The sequence below is a fragment of the Rattus norvegicus genome, chromosome 2 (genome assembly GCF_036323735.1).
Source record: "Rattus norvegicus strain BN/NHsdMcwi chromosome 2, GRCr8, whole genome shotgun sequence".
In the NCBI taxonomy this organism is placed as follows: domain Eukaryota; kingdom Metazoa; phylum Chordata; class Mammalia; order Rodentia; family Muridae; genus Rattus; species Rattus norvegicus.
In genome coordinates this window covers 150,872,188-150,891,227 of record NC_086020.1, presented here as the reverse complement: position 1 = coordinate 150,891,227, position 19,040 = coordinate 150,872,188, and the positions used below count along the sequence as shown (strand labels likewise).

General features: G+C 40.7%; 2 pseudogenes; one reads left to right on the top strand and one right to left on the bottom strand.

Annotated features, from left to right (window-relative positions):
- The first annotated feature begins 7,393 nt into the window (after positions 1 to 7,393).
- Positions 7,394 to 19,040, top strand: part of LOC120101015 (vomeronasal type-2 receptor 1-like) — a 65,977-nt pseudogene continuing 54,330 nt past the window's right edge.
- Spin1-ps3 (spindlin 1, pseudogene 3) lies at positions 15,214 to 17,493 on the bottom strand (annotated as a pseudogene).

Sequence of the window (19,040 nt, the reverse complement as noted above, 5' to 3'; positions counted from 1 at the left end):
CAAAATCATATTTGATCATGATGCTGGAGGACTTCAAGAAAGACGTGAAGAACTCCCTTAGAGAACAAGTAGAAGCCTACAGAGAGGAATCGCAAAAATCCCTGAAAGAATTCCAGGAAAACACAATCAAACAGTTGAATAAATTAAAAATGGAAATAGAAGCAATCAAGAAAGAACACATGGAAACAACCCTGGATATGGAAAACCAAAAGAAGAGACAAGGAGTTGTAGATACAAGCTTCACCAACAGAATACAAGAGATGGAAGAGAGAATCTCAGGAGCAGAAGATTCCATAGAAATCATTGACTCAACTGTCAAAGATAATGTAAAGCAGAAAAAGCTACTGGTCCAAAACATACAGGAAATCCAGGACTCAATGAGAAGATCAAACCTAAGGATAATAGATATAGAAGAGAGTGAAGACTCCCAGCTCAAAGGACCAGTAAATATCTTCAACAAAATCATAGAAGAAAACTTCCCTAACCTAAAAAAAGAGATACCCATAGACATACAAGAAGCCTACAGAACTCCAAATTGACTGGACCAGAAAAGAAACACCTCCCGTCACATAATAGTCAAAACACCAAACGCACAAAATAAAGAAAGAATATTAAAAGCAGTAAGGGAAAAAGGTCAAGTAACATATAAAGGCAGACCTATCAGAATCACACCAGACTTCTCGCCAGAAACTATGAAGGCCAGAAGATCCTGGACTGATGTCATACAGACCCTAAGAGAACACAAATGCCAGCCCAGGTTACTGTATCCTGCAAAACTCTCAATTAACATAGATGGAGAAACCAAGATATTCCATGACAAAACCAAATTTACACAATATCTTTCTACAAATCCAGCACTACAAAGGATAATAAATGGTAAAGCCCAACATAAGGAAGCAAGCTATACCCTAGAAGAAGCAAGAAATTAATCGTCTTGGCAACAAAACAAAGAGAATGAAAGCACACAAACATAACCTCACATCCAAATATGAATATAACGGGAAGCAATAATCACTATTCCTTAATATCTCTCAACATCAATGGACTCAACTCCCCCAATAAAAAGAAATAGATTAACAAACTGGATACACAAGGAGGACCCTGCATTCTGCTGCCTACAGGAAACACACCTCAGAGACAAAGACAGACACTACCTCAGAGTGAAAGACTGGAAAACAACTTTCCAAGCAAATGGTCAGAAGAAGCAAGCTGGAGTAGCCATTCTAATATCAAATAAAATCAATTTTCAACTAAAAGTCATCAAAAAAGATAAGGAAGGACACTTCATATTCAGCAAAGGAAAAATCCACCAAGATGAACTCTCAATCCTAAATATCTATGCCCCAAATACAAGGGCACCTACATATGTAAAAGAAACCTTACTAAAGCTCAAAACACACATTGCACCTCACACAATAATAGTGGGAGATTTCAACACCCCACTCTCATCAATGGACAGATCATGGAAACAGAAATTAAACAGAGATGTCGACAGACTAAGAGAAGTCATGAGCCAAATGGACTTAACGGATATTTATAGAACATTCTATCCTAAAGCAAAAGGATATACCTTCTTCTCAGCTCCTCATGGTACGTTCTCCAAAATTGTCCATATAATTGGTCAAAAAACGGGCCTCAACCGGTACAGAAAGATAGAAATAATCCCATGCGTGCTATCGGACCACCACGGCCTAAAACTGGTCTTCAATAACAATAAAGGAAGAATGCCCACATATACGTGGAAATTGAACAATGCTCTACTCAATGATAACCTGGTCAAGGAAGAAATAAAGAAAGAAATTAAAAACTTTTTAGAATTTAATGAAAATGAAGGTACAACATACCCAAACTTATGGGACACAATGAAAGCTGTGCTAAGAGGAAAACTCATAGCGCTGAGTGCCTGCAGAAAGAAACAGGAAAGAGCATATGTCAGCAGCTTGACAGCACACCTAAAAGCTCTAGAACAAAAAGAAGCAAATACGCCCAGGAGGAGTAGAAGGCAGGAAATAATCAAACTCAGAGCTGAAATCAACTAAGTAGAAACAAAAAGGACCATAGAAAGAATCAACAGAACCAAAAGTTGGTTCTTTGAGAAAATCAACAAGATAGATAAACCATTAGCCAGACTAACGAGAGGACACAGAGAGTGCGTCCAAATTAACAAAATCAGAAATGAAAAGGGAGACATAACTACAGATTCAGAGGAAATTCAAAAAATCATCAGATCTTACTATAAAAACCTATATTCAACAAAACTTGAAAATCTTCAGGAAATGGACAATTTCCTAGACAGATACCAGGTATCGAAGTTAAATCAGGAACAGATAAACCAGTTAAACAACCCCATAACTCCTAAGGAAATAGAAGCAGTCATTAAAGGTCTCCCAACCAAAAAGAGCCCAGGTCCAGACGGGTTTAGTGCAGAATTCTATCAGACCTTCATAGAAGACCTCATACCAATATTATCCAAACTATTCCACAAAATTGAAACAGATGGATCACTACCGAATACCGTCTACGAAGCCACAATTACTCTTATACCTAAACCACACAAAGACACAACAAAGAAAGAGAACTTCAGACCAATTTCCCTTATGAATATCGACGCAAAAATACTCAATAAAATTCTGGCAAACCGAATTCAAGAGCACATCAAAACAATCATCCACCATGATCAAGTAGGCTTCATCCCAGGCATGCAGGGATGGTTTAATATACGGAAAACCATCAACGTGATCCATTATATAAACAAACTGAAAGAACAGAACTACATGATCATTTCATTAGATGCTGAGAAAGCATTTGACAAAATTCAACACCCCTTCATGATAAAAGTCCTGGAAAGAATAGGTATTCAAGGCCCATACCTAAACATAGTAAAAGCCATATACAGCAAACCAGTTGCTAACATTAAACTAAATGGAGAGAAACTTGAAGCAATCTCACTAAAATCAGGGACTAGACAAGGCTGCCCACTCTCTCCCTACTTATTCAATATAGTTCTTGAAGTTCTAGCCAGAGCAATCAGACAACAAAAGGAGATCAAGGGGATACAGATCGGAAAAGAAGAGGTCAAAATATCACTGTTTGCAGATGATATGATAGTATATTTAAGTGATCCCAAAAGTTCCACCAGAGAACTACTAAAGCTGATAAACAACTTCAGCAAAGTGGCTGGGTATAAAATTAAATCAAATAAATCAATAGCCTTCCTCTATACAAAAGAGAAACAAGCCGAGAAAGAAATTAGGGAAACGACCCCCTTCATAATAGACCCAAATAATATAAAGTACCTCGGTGTGACTTTAACCAAGCAAGTAAAAGATCTGTACAATAAGAACTTCAAGACACTGAGGAAAGAAATTGAAGAAGACCTCAGAAGATGGAAAGATCTCCCATGCTCATGGATTAGCAGGATTAATATAGTAAAAATGGCCATTTTACCAAAAGCAATCTACAGATTCAATGCAATCCCCATCAAAATACCAATCCAATTCTTCAAAGAGTTAGACAGAACAATTTGCAAATTCATCTGGAATAACAAAAAACCCAGGATAGCTAAAGCTATCCTCAACAATAAAAGGACTTCAGGGGGAATCACTATCCCTGAACTCAAGCAGTATTACAGAGCAATAGTGATAAAAACTGCATGGTATTGGTACAGAGACAGACAGATAGACCAATGGAATAGAATTGAAGACCCAGAAATGAACCCACACACCTATGGTCACTTGATTTTTGACAAAGGAGCCAAAACCATCCAATGGAAAAAAGATAGCATTTTCAGCAAATGGTGCTGGTTCAACTGGAGGGCAACATGTAGAAGAATGCAGATCGATCCATGCTTATCACCCTGTACAAAGCTTAAGTCCAAGTGGATCAAGGACCTCCACATCAAACCAGACACACTCAAACTAATAGAAGAAAAACTAGGGAAGCATCTGGAACACATGGGCACTGGAAAAAATTTCCTGAACAAAACACCAATGGCTTACGCTCTAAGATCAAGAATCGACAAATGGAATCTCATAAAACTGCAAAGCTTCTGTAAGGCAAAGGACACTGTGGTTAGGACAAAATGGCAACCAACAGATTGGGAAAAGATCTTTACCAATCCTACAACAGATAGAGGCCTTATATCCAAAATATACAAAGAACTCAAGAAGTTAGACCGCAGGGAAACAAATAACCCTATTAAAAAATGGGGTTCAGAGCTAAACAAAGAATTCACAGCTGAGGAATGCTGAATGGCTGAGAAACACCTAAAGAAATGTTCAACATCTTTAGTCATAAGGGAAATGCAAATCAAAACAACCCTGAGATTTCACCTCACACCAGTGAGAATGGCTAAGATCAAAAACTCAGGTGACAGCAGATGCTGGCGAGGATGTGGAGAAAGAGGAACACTCCTCCATTGTTGGTGGGATTGCAGACTGGTAAAACCATTCTGGAAATCAGTCTGGAGGTTCCTCAGAAAATTGGACATTGAACTGCCTGAGGATCCAGCTATACCTCTCTTGGGCATATACCCAAAAGATGCCTCAACATATAAAAGAGACACGTGCTCCACTATGTTCATCGCAGCCTTATTTATAATAGCCAGAAACTGGAAAGAACCCAGATGCCCTTCAACAGAGGAATGGATACAGAAAAGTGGTACATCTACACAATGGAATATTACTCAGCTATCAAAAACAACGAATTTATGAAATTCGTAGGCCAATGTTTGGAACTGGAAAATATCATCCTGAGTGAGCTAACCCAATCACAGAAAGACATACATGGTATGCACTCATTGATAAGTGGCTATTAGCCCAAATGCTTGAATTACCCTAGATCCCTAGAACAAACGAAACTCAAGACGGATGATCAAAATGTGAATGCTTCACTCCTTCTTTAAATGAGGAAAAAGAATACCCTTGGCAGGGAAGGGAGAGGCAAAGATTAAAACAGAGACTGAAGGAACACCCATTCAGAGCCTGCCCCACGTGTGGCCCATACATATACAGCCACCCAATTAGACAAGATGGATGAAGCAAAGAAGTGCAGACCTACAGGAGCCGGATGTAGATCGCTCCTGAGTGACACAGCCAGAATACAGCAAATACAGAGGCGAATGCCAGCAGCAAACCACTGAACTGAGAATAGGACCCCCGTTGAAGGAATCAGATAAAGAACTGGAAGAGCTTGAAGGGGCTCGAGACCCCATATGTACAACCATGCCAAGCAACCAGAGCTTCCAGGGACTAAGCCACTACCTAAAGACTATACATGGACTGACCCTGGACTCTGACCTCATAGGTAGCAATGAATATCCTAGTAAGAGCACCAGTGGAAGGGGAAGCCCTGGGTCCTGCTAAGACTGAACCCCCAGTGAACTAGACTGTGGGGGGGAGGGCGGCAATGGGGGGAGGGTTGGGAGGGGAACACCCATAAGGAAGGGGAGGGGGGAGGGGGATGTTTGCCCGGAAACCGGGAAAGGGAATAACACTCGAAATGTATATAAGAAATACTCAAGTTAATAAAAAAAAGAAAAAGAAAAAGAAAAGTCCTTGTGAAAGAATTGTTTTTAAAATGAGAAGGGATTTCTTTCACTAGTATATTTTTATTCATTTTAGAAATAGAGACCACATTCTCACACATAATGAGGTAATACAGAGAAACATGAAAAAGTTAAAACTTGTAAAACATATAGCCCTCTAGTGTGCTGTGTAAGCATTGATTATAACTGAAATGAATACGGAAACAAAAATATAATTGGCTGTCAGAGCAAAAGGCACCGCTTTTGACTTCTTACACTGACTATTAAAGATACTAGAGGGCTGGAGAAAGGCCTCAGCAGTTACGAGCACTGACTGCTCTTCCAAAGATCCTGACTTCAATTCCCAGCAACCACAGGGTGGCTCACAACATCTGTAATGAGATCTGATGCCCTCTTATGCTCTTTCTGAAAACAGGTACAGTGTACTCACATAAATAAATCTTTTTTAAAAAGGATACAGGAGAGGTAAAGAAGTAGAAAATATGGGTAAACGTTAGAAATTGTGAATGTAATATTAAGTGTTGCTTTGTTATTTTTTTTTTTTTTTACTTTTACTGTCTTAGATTTTGCTTTGGTCAGTGATGCACTCAGGAGTATTATACAGGACAATCATAGCCTAGTGTGTAACTAGATTATACCTGATTCTAAGTTCTCTATGTAGTACTTTCAGTTTATTATTAATATTAATATTATAAGTAAAATTTGTACAACAAGGATTTTTTAAAAATATATAAACATTCACTTTACATACTAACATCAGCCCCTGCTTCTCATCCCAGTGCCCCCTCACACTGATCTTCCCTTTCCCTGCTCCCTTTTTAGAGGAGAAGGGGAAGAACCCCTCAGGTCATCTTCTTATCAGGTTCCTCCCAGGTCCCTTTGCCCCACTCCATTCCCACAACCACACATCAAGTCACTGCAGGATTAGGCATATCCTTTACCACAGAAGTCAGACAAGGTTGTCCAGTTAGTGAAACAGGGTGCAGAGGCTGGTAACAGATTCAAGATCAGACCCCAATTCAGATGTTGGCTGACTCACTTGAAGACCAAGCTGCACTGGGGCTACATGTGTGCAGGCAACATAGGTCCAAGTCACACTCTCTCTTTGGTTGGGATTTAGTCTCTGTGAGACCCCACTACTGCCCACAAATATTCCACAAGACTCTCTGAGCTCCATATGATACAATGCATAAATGACAACATTCTGAGTAAAACTTATACTTCAAGGTATTTTTTTCTTAGATATATACATCTCTTTAAAATATTGTTAGGAGAAAAACTATGTGATCAAATGTTCCACACATTTTTCATGATCCAAAAACTTGTACTGAATTTCATCTTGATAACGTTCTATAAATTTTATTCTAAGAAGGAGAAGGGAAATGTTGGAAAATGAGCAGAGAAGACTGGGAGACTTGGACTCATGGTACATTGACCTGGAAACAAGAAATTTGCCTCTGAGTGAGGAGATAGCAAGCAAGGGAGCAGAAATGACTGGAAATGTGGCTCCACACTGGATTGCCTGCCTAGCATAAGATCACAGAGTTGGCTGCAGTGAGACTTGATGAAAAATAACACTAAAGCTGAATCCCATGAGTCCGTCCCTACCATTGCAAAGCATACAGGATAGCCAGGTAGCTCCTCCCAGAGGATTGCTCAGCTCCTATTCCAGATCCATAAATTGCAACTGATTGTGACATCTGTGTCTACAACATGAAATGATTTCCTCAGGAGCAGCAAGCAGGTCACTAGGTTAGGCACACGCACACTCCAACACTCCGTTACGGTGCTTCCTTAGAACCTGTGTCATTTCAACACTTTCATTATCCTCAAGCTCACCAGATTAAGATGGCTAGCAGAAAGATTCTGGGATTAACTGCATTTTTCTGGCTTGAATTATATGCTCAAAAATATGAAAAACCGAATGAGACATGCAGGTTGCTGTGCAAATTTAATTTGACTGGATATGTAGAAGCTGAAAACCACTCTGCTGTTATTGGGGGGCTATTTCCTGTTCACTATAGGACCATGCCAACAAGTGACTCTGATGAGGAAATAGAATCACCCATGTGTGAGGGGTAAGTCACTGTTAAATCTTTCCTTTTTCACATTAATTTGTGTAGGCAGAAAAGAATGCATAGCTTGAAGCTTGGGTTTCAGTTTAAGTTCTAACTTTGGCACTATCTGCCTTTATCTCATGTTATAGGGGGAGTGGTTTTCTGTGGTTGTTTCTCAGAAATTCGCTCCTCAGAGGAATTAGAACCATATAGAACTCATATAGAACCAGGAATTGCATACCTCCTTAGCAGAAGAAAACTTACACGATCAGACCTCTGCTGCTGTGTGTGAAAACTGAGATCTGAGAAGCAGAGGTGCTGCAGCTTCACTGTTCATTGTTACAAGATAAAGTTCAAGTGGGCAGTCGGGAACTCTGCCTTGTGTCTGAGGAAAGGTTCATGACAGGATTCTGACCTGTAGGAAAATCTGCCCCTACTGCTGTCTCCTGAGAGATATCATATCAAAAAGGGAAATTACTAATATTCCAATATAGCAATTATTGTCAGAAAAAGAAAGATGAGACAGGCCACATGTCTGTTTTATATGTATCGTACACACATAGAAACACAAACAGATTAGACATAAAAAATGCCAGAAATTAAAAGAAAACATAAACAATAATCTTCAATTCCATGGTCATCACAAAACTGAATTTTTATTTTTATATCCATTTTTTGAGTCTTTTGAGAAAAAACATATGATTGTCAATAGTATGAGGGGACCAGAGGAAGTAATTATTTTGGACATATTTAACAGCAGAAATTTCCATAATGCTTTGTGGTCATTATAGCCATTGCAGTTTCTTATGTCATTGTATCTATTTCAATCACAACTCCTTTACTCTCATACATGTTCCAAATCCAAGTTATTATTGGAAGGAACAACCTTCAGAACCACTGCTAACAAAGTGAGATTTGTGATGAGTCCCTAATGACACTTTCCTCATCTCACTAAAAGATTTCCATTTTACAGTGAAAGGAACTAGAAGGAGTGAGAGATGATTCTGATATCACAGCAGCAGATCATCCCTTAATCACAGCTGCCACCTCTTTACCATAATGCCCCACACTAAATTTCCATGATGTGAATTACTTGGTTTAGTCAACAATTTCTACTAGAACTTTGAAAGATTATTTTCAACAAAACATCACATGTGAAATGCAATAATACTTTTTTATTGATATTATCTTTTTATTTTGTAGCAGAGATAGATCTTACCGTTAACCCTAGTGTGCCAGTAAATTACAATGTAGACTAGGCTTGCCTAGAAATTATAAAATTCCTCCTCATTCTGCCTTATGCTGTTATTACAAGTATGTACATCATATTCCAGGTTTTCAAGTATTTGAATATAAATTCTTTGCCTATTACAAATAAATTTGCGGATCTAGAAAGATGATGGATCTGTAGTGAAGATGACTGATTGCTCTTCCAGAGGACAAGTGTTCAATTCCCAGTACCCACATGGCAGCTCACAACTGTCTGTAACATCATTATACAGACATAGAGGAAGGCAAAACACCAATGCATATAAAATAAGTCAATTATAAAAAAAGAATTAATTCTGTATATCCTATGAGAGAAATGACGTAAAAAGTAAAAATATCCTCTGGGAAAAATTATTTCATCACTATGGTTTTGTTTTTTCCTTTATTGGATTTTTTAAATTACATTTCAAATGTTATTGCCTTTCTTGTTTTCCAGGACATAAGCCCCTCCCCTTCTTCTAAAAGGATGTTCCCTCCCCATCCACCCTCCCTTCCAGCCAACTAACCCCCGACATCCCACTACACTGGAGGTCCAAGCTTGGCAGGCCAATTGCTTCTCCTTCCATCCTCTGCTACCTATGCAGCTGGAGCCCAGGGTCAGTCCATGTATAGTCTTTGGGTAGCATTTTAGTCCCTGGGAGCTCTGGTTGGTTAGCATTGTTGTTTTTATGTGATTACAAGTCCTTTCACCTCTTCCAATCCTTTCTCTCATTCTTTCAATGAGTGTCCAGTTCTCATTTCAATTGTTTGCTGCTAGCATTCACCTCTGTATTTCACATGCTCTGGCTGTGTCTCTCAGGAGAGATCTATATCTGGTTCCTGTCAGCATGGACTTCTTAGCTTCATCAATCTTATCTAGTTTTGGTGGCTGTATCTATATGAGCCCCATGTGGGGCAGGCTGTGAATGGCCATTCCTTCAGTCTCTGCTCTAAACTTTTACTCTCCCATTTAAGAAGGATCGAAGCATACTTTGGTCATTCTTCTTCTTGAGCTTCATGTGGTCCATGGGTAATCCAAGATTCTGGGCTAATATCCACATATCAGTGAGTGCATGCCATGTGTGTTTTTCTGTGATTGGGTTACCTCACTCAGGATGATATTTTCAAGTTCAATCCATTTGCCTATGAATGTCATGAAGTCATTGTTTTTGATAGCTCCATTGTGTACCACATTTTCTGTATCCATTCTTCTATTGAAGGACATCTGGGTTCTTTCCAACTTCTGGCTATTATACATAAGGCTGCTATGAATATAGTGGAGCATGTGTCTTTGTTACATGTTGGAGCATCCTTTGGGTATATGCCCAAGAAAGGAATAGCTGGGTCCTCAGGTAGTGCAACATCCAATTTTTTGAAGAACCTCCAGACTGATTTCCAGAGTGATTATACCATTTTGCAATCTCACCAACAATGGAGGAGTGTTCCTCTTTCTCCACATCCTTGCCAGCATCTTCTGTCACCTGAGTTTTTGATCTTAGCCATTCTGACTGGTGTGAGGGAGAATCTCAGGGTTGTTTTGATTTGCGTTTTCCTGATGACTAAGAATGTTGAACATTTCTTTAGGTAATTCTCCTTTCGATATTCCTCAGCCGAGAATTCTTTGTTTAGCCCTGTACCCCATTTTTAGTATGGTTATTTAGTTCTCTGGAGTCTAACTTATTGAGTTCTTTATATATTTTAGATATTAGCACTCTATCAGATGTAGGATTGATAAAGATATTTTCCAAATCTGTTTGTTGCCATTTTGTTCTAATGACTGTGTCTTTGCCTTATGGTTTTATGAGGTCCCACTTGTCCATTCTTGATCTTAGAGCATAAGCCATTGGTGTTTTGTTCAGGAAACTTTCCCAGTTTCCATGATATTGAGACCCTACCACACTTTTTCTTCTATTAGGTTAAGTGTATCCGGTTTGATGTGGAAGTCCTTGATCCACTTGGATTTACAGGGTGATAAGCATGGATCGATCTGCATTCTTCTCCATGCTGAGCTCCAGTTGAACCAGCACCATTTGTTGAAAATGCTGTCTTTTTCCCATTGGATGGTTTTAGGTCCTTTGTCAAAGATCAGGTGACCATAGGTGTGTGGGTTCATTTCTGGGTCTTCAATTCTATTCCACTCATCTACCAGCCTGTCTCTGTACCAATTCTATAGTTATTATCACTATTGCTTTGTAATATTGCTTGAGGTCAGCAATGATGATTTCCCCAGAAGTTCTTTTATTGTTGAGTTTAGATTTTGCTCTCCTGGCTTTTTGTTATTCCAAATGAATTTTCAAATTGCTCTTTCTAACTCTATGAAAAATTGAGTTACAATTTTGATGGGCATTGCATTTAATCTGTAGATTGCAGTTAAAATGGTCATTTTTACTATATTAATTCTGCCAATCCATGAGCATGGGAGGTCTTTCCATCTTTTGAGAGCTTCCTCAATTTCTTTCTTCAGAGACTTGAAGTACTTGTCACACAGATCTTTCACTGGCTTGGTTAGAATCATGTCGAGGTATATTATGTTATTTGGGCCTATTATGAAGGCTGTCATTTCCTTATTTTTTCTCTGCCTGTTTATCCTTTGAGAAGAGGAAAGGTACTGATTTGTTTGAGTTAATTTTGTAACCAACCACTTTACTGCAGTTGTTTTTCAGGCTTAGTAGTTCTCTGGTGGAATTTTTGGTGTCCCTTAAGTATACTACAATATCATCTGCAAATAGTGGTATTTTGGTTTCTTCCTTTCCAATTTGTATTCTTTTCACCACCTTTCACTGTCTGATTGCTCTGGCTAGGGTTTCAAGTACTATATTGAATAAGTAGGGACAGAGTGGGCAGCATCGTCTAGTCCCTGATTTTAGTGGGATTGCTTCAAGTTTCTCTCCATTTAGTTTAATGTTAGCTACTGTTTGCTGTATATTGCTTTTACTATGTTTAGGTATGAGTCTTGAATACCTGATCTCTCCGAGACTTTTACAGTGAAGGGGTGTTGAATTGTGTCACATCTTTCTCAGCATCTAATGAAATGATAATGTTGTATTTTTTGCTGTGTTTGTCTATATAGTGGATTATGTTGATGGATTCAATATACTGAAACATTTCTGCATCCCTAGGATGAAGCCTACATGATCATGATGGATGATCGTTTTGATGTGTTTTTTGATTTGGTTTGCGAGAGTTTATTAAGTATTTTTGAGTCTATATTCATAAGGGAAATTGGTCTGAAATTCATTCTTGGGTCTTCGTGTAGTTTATGTATAAGCATAATTGTGGCTGCATAGAAGAAATTTGGTAGTTCTCTCTCTGTTTAGATTTTGTGGAAAGTTTTGACAGTATTGGTATGAGGTCTTCTACAAAGGTCTGATAGAATTCTGCATTAAACCCATCTGGACCTGGGCTCTTTTTGGTTGGGAGACTTTTAATGACAGCTTCTATTTCTTTAGGAGTTATGGGGTTGTTTAAATGGTTTATCTGTTTCTAATTTAACTTTGGTACCTGGTATTTGTCCAGGAAATTGTCCATTTTGTCCAGATTTTCAAGTTTTGTTGAATATAGGCTTTTGTAGTAGGATCTGATGATTTTTTTTAATTTTCTCGGATTCTGTAGTTATGTCTCCCTTTTCATTTCTGATTTTGTTAATTTGGACACACTCTCTGTGTTCTCTTGTTAGCCTGGCTAAAGAATTATCTATTTTGTTGATTTTCTCAAAGAACCAACATTTGGTTCTGTGGATTCTTTGTATAGTCCTTTTTGTTTCTACTTGGTTGATTTCAGCTCTGAGTTTGATTATTTCCTGCCTTCTACTCCTCCTGGATGTATTTCCTTCTTTTTGTTCTAGAGCTCTAAGGTATGCTATCAAGCTGCTGATATATGCTCTCCCCTGTTTCTTTCTGCAGGCACTCAGAGCTATGAGTTTTCCTCTTAGCACAGCTTTCATTGTGTCCCATAAATTTGGGTATGTTGTACCTTCATTTTCATTAAATTCTAAGAAGTCTTTAATTTCTTTCTTTATTTTTCCTTGACCAGGTTATCATTGAGTAGAGCATTGTTCAACTTCCATGTGTATATGTGCGTTCTGCCCGTATTGTTATTGAAGACCAGCTTTAGCCTGTGGTGGTCTTTTTTTTTTTTTGCACATAAAGGGTTTATTTTGAATGTTTTAAGGAAGGATAGAGTTACATCATAATTATAAAAATTACTTACAGAATTAACAGTTGTACTGTGTATACTTCTAAATGCAGAGAACAGGGAACTGTCTACACGTTGTATAAAATAAAATTAAAATCAAAAATGAATTCAAGCTCAAAAAATGAGGTCGTTTTTCTAGTTTTAAATGTGAACACGAAGACCTCTGAACTCTACTCGTTCGTTCGTTCGTTCGTTCGAACTGCACCAATGGTGGAGAATACAGAGAGCGCAGCATTCCCAAGGAACACAGACATTTCGGCCATGATTATTTTGAGTATTTTCCCTGTGTCATCTTTGGAGGACCTCCATCTCTCAGACAATCAGTGTTAAGTGTTTTCAGGCACTACAGTTTGTGTTGCTCAGAACAGTCTTCTTTCTAATGGGTCTACAGAGTTCAGAGATTCAGGCCCAATGCACTTTGGGGTTTGGCACATAAAACAAGAATAGAAATGAAATCTGGCTTAGAAGCAACTGTGATTTTTAGAGCGTGCACAGTCCCTTCGAATGCTGCGTGACATATACAACTGGAATCACCTTCTGTCAGCGCTACGACTGCTTCACCAGTGTGTCTTTACCCTACAACCACTAGAACAGCACAGTAAGCAAATATACAGGAAACCAAAAGCAAATTGAAAGAAAGAAAGCAAGAAAGAAAGAACCTAGGTCTCTTTAACATGCAGGTTTAGTTAGTTACATTGAACATTCTACTTAGAAGAGAGCATGCAAAAATGGATGGTCTGCTTTAAGGTTCTTCTCTGAAGTTTACGTGGCAGCCTGACGTCACACACACGATACGATACTAGAGCAGGTAAGTGAGGAAGGCCAGTAAATTTTATACACAGATTCACTGCTTGTGTTGCCACAAGCCCCATGAAAATTTTGGAAATTCATGTTCAACTCCTAAATGAGGAGTCAACATTCAGATACCAGGACAATGCAAGCAAGGCATGCAGATCTGAACTGTGAGCCTAAGGGGAGCCCAAGGCGGCAGGCTCAGGAGTCCGTCACCATTCAGGGTGGTGGAAGCCACCAAAAGAAAAGAGTGGGAGGAGGGGTGAAACAATTAAAATACAAACAAACAAATAAAAACCTTCCCCTTCCCTCTGCCTTACATAAAGGCAGTATTTGGAATAGTGAGCAAAGTCATCCCCGTCTTCTGTTGCAACCCCAGACCGGGAGGTCACGGGTAACCAAAGCCAACCTAGGTTGCTTGCAGAAAACCACAATGCAAGGCATCAGATAATGGCAGACATGTTGGAACTGATCCAGTCCTCGGGACATTTCAAAAGGAGTTTGACTTTCCAGTCACCGTGCATGTTCTGCACCATTGGTGCATGCAGGACACTCTCATCCACTTGTGCCACAGATTACCAGTATGGGCTGGAAGAGACAGGCTCTGCTCGGAGATTTACATGCAGGACAACACCTGGTCACGTATACTAGAGGCACCCAAGACTAGGGTAGATCACACGGCTTTGAGAAGCTTGTCCCTGGTGCCTAGGAGAAAACACTGAGCACACGGTGACTGCAGCCAGGGACGGAACTGAGGTACTGTGTTCACATGGTGAGCAGTTGTGACCACCCTGCCTGCAGCACAGGGCGGTCAGCCTCTGTGAAGACTAAATGGATATCCAATAGCCATGCGCCTTGAACCGTGACTGACTTCTTGCATCAGGAAGAACCCCAACTAGTTAAGCATACCTACACTTGGTCATCAAGAAGAACCCCGACTAGTTAAGCATACCTACACTTGGTCATCAGGAAGAACCCCAACTAGTTAAGCATGCCTACACTTGGCCACGCCTCTGCTGTTTGCTTGACAGCATCAATACTGTGCAGCCACAGATAGATTTCCAACCACCACGAGACTGATTCTACAAACCGTCTTTCTCCAGCTGACAAGCTACCAGGCTTCCTACAAGACAAAGTGAGAGCGAGCAGAGGTTTGGCTAGTCAACCAACTGCATGTCAGTTCTATTTCAGCTTCAAACCACCTCACAGGAGCAAATCATGAATGCACTTGATGGCGAAGAGCTGCGATCCACCCATAACCAGCAAGGATGACCGTCCAGTGACACATCATAGACATGCAGAGCCCGGAGGCCACGGAGGGGATAAACCTGCATGAATAACACACTTGGAGCAAGAACAGACACTGCCACAACAGGGTCAAGGCAAAAAGCCATATTGGTCTAGCATTCTCTGTGGGGGAAAGCCAGGAAGAGTGGGAGAGAGTAAGGAAGGGGAGAAGAGGCCTTCTGACCATAATCATATATCAACAATAGTAGTAATAAAAATTAAAAAGTCCCAGAGAACTTGAGAGAAGGCAACAATGCCATACTTAAAACTTACATCTCTAATACAAATGCACTGTTCTTGCGGGGATCTACGGCACATACAAACCCTGGATTTATTGTTGCCTTTTAAGTCCATGTAGTAAAACCCCGCTGACAGGTGTGAACAAATGGACTAATGCGCCGTCTAGAAGCACATCTATATTATTCCATGTGAACCAAGGACCCGGGCTCTATTGTCAAAGTAGTTATGATTAAAGAGTAAACAACAACGATAACAGAAACAAACAATAACAACAAAAACCACAAAAAAAAAATAAAGCTTAGAATTGAAGGCAGCCTTTTACCCAGATTTCTCAACAGTTTACCAGAATTCTACTGTGGGTCATTGACTGTTTATGGCTAATTTATACCTGGACTCAGCCAAAAGCCTCCGGATTGAAATGGTACTCAGAAATTGACTTTTGAAACAACCTAAATGTCTCTGTGTGCTTCCTGTGCCCAAATTTAATTTCAAACAAAGAGCAGGCATATTATAAATATGACTGACTTGGATCGAGCACTCCTGTTGAACTGGAGAAAACATTTTCACCCCCACCCCAATCCGCAAGGAAAGGCGTGTCAGTGGTGAGTGCCTCTGTGTGTGTATAATATATACATAGGCACACAGATGCAGATCTAGACAGGTAGCTATATAGATACATAATCTCTCAAAAAAGGCAGTAACAAAAATAACAAACTATGCTTGCATTGTGGCAGCAGAATAAGACAGTGTCAGAGTGAAGGGGAAATGGGTACAACCTATCCAGGTTTAAATGACTATGATGCTAGCTTAACTTTACCACCTTGCTTGTAACCCCCAACAGACAGCCTTCCTGTGAGAGAGGACCCCTCACACAGACGCTCTGAAGAGGGAGGACTCCTCACAGATGCCTTGTGTTTGAATCAGTCTGCACTATTCAGAACAACACCAGCTCTGCTGGTGGAGATTGTGGGTTCGCAGGGACATCTAAGCTTTCATTAAACTGGAAAGCAATCGAGTGTTTATGTCTACAAATTATACATTTAATAGTTCCACAAATTTGGCAGAGTTTGTGATGACATCTAGGATGTTTTCACCAAATCGTAGACGTAAATATGGAAGTCGTCATCAAACTTGATGAAATAGACAGAGGGCTTGGCCTCTACTTGATGGATGACCATGCCAGTCCTTTTCGAGCCGTCTTCTTTGGCATATTCCACTTGCTTGCCTACCAGGCTGTCCACAACTTCTCCTGGCTCCCTTTCTGCTGGAGGTGAATCATTGGAATCGGGCATAATGCGGAGGTCGCCTTCTTTGTAATCATCTAGGAGCTGGTACATGTACAAGACAGGGTCTTTCTCATAGGTGATGTAAAACCATGTGTTCATGACAGGTGCCCGTGCCAAGACCATCCCCCTCCACTCATCTTTAGAGCCATCCTCTGTTTCAAACATGTGCTCCACCGCTTTGCCAATCATTGTGTCCGCTAAGTGTGCATCGCTAATCCGAGATGTTGCAACTCTGTCAGGGAGGACTTCTCTCTCCCTCTGTCATCCTTGTTCAGCTCTAGTCCATAGACACAGTCAAATCCATCGTACTTTATGAGATACAGGGAAGGGTTCACAGGCACCTGGTCCAGGACAGTCCCCTTCCACTGGGTGACAGGGCCGTTGCCCTCTCTCCACCCATGCTGGATCCTGCAGCCTACGATGTTCCGCCGGGACTGGGACACAGGTTTGCTTGGTCCCACACTGGTCGGATGTTTTTTGTGAGATGTCCTCTTCTTCATCATGTTTGCAGAGACTCCAGCATGGCCTGCATCAGCTCTGGACCGCTGGCCAGGTGTCTTCCCGAATGGGGTCTTCATTCATCTGCATCTATGTGAGCAGCAGAGCTGCTGGACTAGGGTGAAAATCCAATGTTCTCAGCTGAGGCTGCCCACAGGTCAGTGTTCTTGTTAATCCACCATCCAGGTGTCGCCTTTACAAGTTCAGCAAACACACATGGAATCCCAAGCACTCTGTCGGCCACCGAGGCTGCCAACGGGGCCGCCGTGGCTCGCTCGTGCTCCCCGCCGGCCCAGCCCGAGCCAGAGGGCGCCTCCCCACCCCCGCTCCTCGCCGCGGCCGCCGCCCGCCCCCTCGCCTGTGGTGGTCTTATAGGACACATGGGATTATTTCTATCTTTCTCTATCTGTTGAGGCCTGTTTTATAACCAATTATGACCAAAATGTGAATGTTTCATTCCTTCTTTTAAAGGGGAACAAGAATACCCTTGGGAGGGAATAGGGAGGCAAAGTTTAGAACAGAGGCTGAAGGAACACCCATCCAGAGCCTGCCCCACTTGTGGCCCAAACACATACAGCCACCAAACTAGACAAGATGGATGAATCAATGAAGTGCAGGCTGACAGGAACTGATGTAGATCTCTCCTGAGAGACACAGCCAGAATAAGGCAAATACATAGGCGAATGCCAGCAGCAAACCACTGAACTGAGAACGGGACCCCTGTTGAAGGATTCAAAGAAAGGACTGAAAGAGTTTGAAGAGGCTTGAGACCCCATATGAACAACAATGCCAACCAACCAGAGCTTCCAGGGGCTAAGCCACTACCCAAAGACTATACATGAACTGGGCTCCAACTGCATAGGTAGCAATGAATAGCCTAGTAGGGGCACCAGTGGAATGGGAAGCCCTTGGTCCTGCTAAGACGGAACCCCCAGTGAACATGATTGTTGGAGGGGGAGGGTGGCAGTGGGGGGAGGATGGGGATGGAACACCCATATAGAATGGGAGGAGCAGGGGTTAGAGGAATGTTGGCCTGGAAACCAAGAAGGGGAATAACAATCAAAATGTAAATAAGAACTACCCAATTTAATAAAGATGTAGGCAAAATAAGAATGAATTTCCAAATGTAGTAGAATAAAAGAGACATATAGGCCAAGAAAATGTAAACCAGTCACTTATAATGACTTAACACTTTGATGTGTACAGAAAACTGAGGCAACTGTTGTTCCTTCAGCAAATGCTGTAATCACTCACTCAACTGAAGCTTCTTCTCTGACCTGCTTCCTCTTTTCCTAACCCCCTTAGTGGTCAAAGGCTCATAAAGTCTTTTCCTTTCCAGGTTTAATTTCCGGGGTTTCCGCTGAATGAAAACCATGATCCACACCATCAAGGAGATTAATGAGAGAAAGGACATTTTGCCTGAACACACACTGGGCTACCAGATATTTGACAACTGTTTCTCCACCACCAAAGCAATGGAGTCAGCTTTGGTGTTTCTAACAGGGCAGGAAGAATACAAGCCTAACCTTAGGAACAGCACTGGAAAATATCTCGTTGGAGTTATTGGAGCAGGAGGATCAACTATGTCAATTGCAGTTTCAAGAATTCTAAATGATTTTAATGTACCTCAGGTATCTTGAAATAGTGTGCTTAAAAATAAATACAAAGACTTGCCAGGAGGGGTGACACATGTCTTTAGAACTTAGGATGTAGAAGGAGGTAAATCTCTATTCATTTATAGACAGCCTGTTTAAGAAAGTGACTGCCAACAGAGTCAGGGACGTTGTACAAGGAAATGCTGTCTCAAAAAGACCAGAAGGAAAAAAAAGAGAAAGAGAAATACAAAGAGCCTATAGAAATTATTGCAACTTTCTATGAGGTCCTGAGATGCTG